The sequence below is a fragment of the Octopus bimaculoides genome, chromosome 26, assembly GCF_001194135.2.
Source record: "Octopus bimaculoides isolate UCB-OBI-ISO-001 chromosome 26, ASM119413v2, whole genome shotgun sequence".
Taxonomy (NCBI): domain Eukaryota; kingdom Metazoa; phylum Mollusca; class Cephalopoda; order Octopoda; family Octopodidae; genus Octopus; species Octopus bimaculoides.
Window position 1 is genome coordinate 13,512,364 of NC_069006.1, and position 1,722 is coordinate 13,514,085.

Sequence of the window (1,722 nt, forward strand, 5' to 3'; positions counted from 1 at the left end):
TACTCATATATTGTTTTTATATATATATATATATATATATATATATATATATATACATACATACATACATACATACATACGACGGGCTTCTTTCAGTTTCCGTCTACCAAATCCAGGGGATTTACTGAAGAAGTGACATGCCCTCAACACAGGGTCGCTGCTTCTCTTAAGAAGCTAAACACAATCAATATGAGTAGGGAGTAAGTAGAGACATCACATGAGCCACAGCAGCAGAAAAACGATCAAGAAACAAAATAAATAAATGGTAACAGCTTGTTTATCATATTCTCTGCGTGTGTGTGTGCATGCGTGCACGTTGAATTTCATTTTCTCCAACCATTGTACATTGTTGTTTATTAGACAATTAAATCATTTAGAGACAATAAACTACATAACAATTAAAAGAGGCAAGTCACCATATCTACAGACGACCAGCAGAAGTTTAAACTTTTAGGACTCCCTTCGACCTAAGGCCATGTCGGGCGAAGTTCAAATGGACAGGAGCTGACCTATTTAGGTACAAACTCTGCTGCAGTATGTCTGTTCTTCTAGCTGCCACGATTCTTATAAATTCAGTGGTCAACAAGACGGGGAGAGAGAAGGCCCTGGCAGCCAAACGAGGAAGCTCTATGACACAACACAACAGGTTTTGGCGACAGCAGAGAGAAGAGCAATGTTCGAAGTTCCACGGTAGACTACTGTATCAGATGAACTACATACGCACACAAACATATATTCAATTGTGACATATCATTTCCACAGATGTACCCTGTTTCTATTTCTAGCAACTCGTAGCAGTTGTCAACATTTTGCATGTAGTGAAGAATTATGTGTACCAACGACAAATTAAGTCCAGTGAATAAATTATTTTAACTACGAATTGATTCACTCATTTGTTTACTTCAAAGGCATACATATTCCTTTTGCATCTGTTCACCATGATACACATTTAACCACTACACTACGATTCAAGAAGTTCCACCCATGACCATGTAAAATAGTTTTCTATTTATGAAACAATACAATATGACTTGTGGAAACTTTGGCTGCTAATTCTAGCATGTCAACAACCACATAAAGGTTGTCTTTTTAGTTGATTGGCTTGTTTGGGGGGTGGGGGTGTAGTTAATGGATAACAGTGTTAGATTTCTTTGTAATATGATTAAAGGTGTGTGTGTTGTTGATTAACTTCAATCAGACAGATCTATGATCAGAATACAACTTCCCTCTTCAGGTTTGGACTTTAAATAGACATAAATAAATAAATAAACAAGGCACTTTGACACACACACACACACACACAAATTTTCTATTGTACAATTAACAGCAAAAATGAATTAATTATAATGTGTGTGTGTGTGTGTGTATGTAACACTTGTGCATATATATATATGTAACATTCATACATGTGATTGTGTGTGTGTAGTCATGCATGTAAATGAATGTGTGTGCGTGTTTAATGCTTCACTAATTAACAGCATTTAATTTCGTATTCCACCCACTCTCCAAACTTAAATTTATCTACACAAAGAACAATTAGGAGATATTTGCTCTCACACACCTCACCTCGTGTGTGTGTGTGTGTACGTGTATGTGTATGTATGTATATATGTAGGTGCATGTTAGAGGGTGAGAGTGTTTGGGGTATGTGTGAGTGTGTGTATCTGTGCGTGAGAGAGAAAAAGAGAGAGGGAGAAAGAGAGGGAGAGAGAGAGAGAGAAA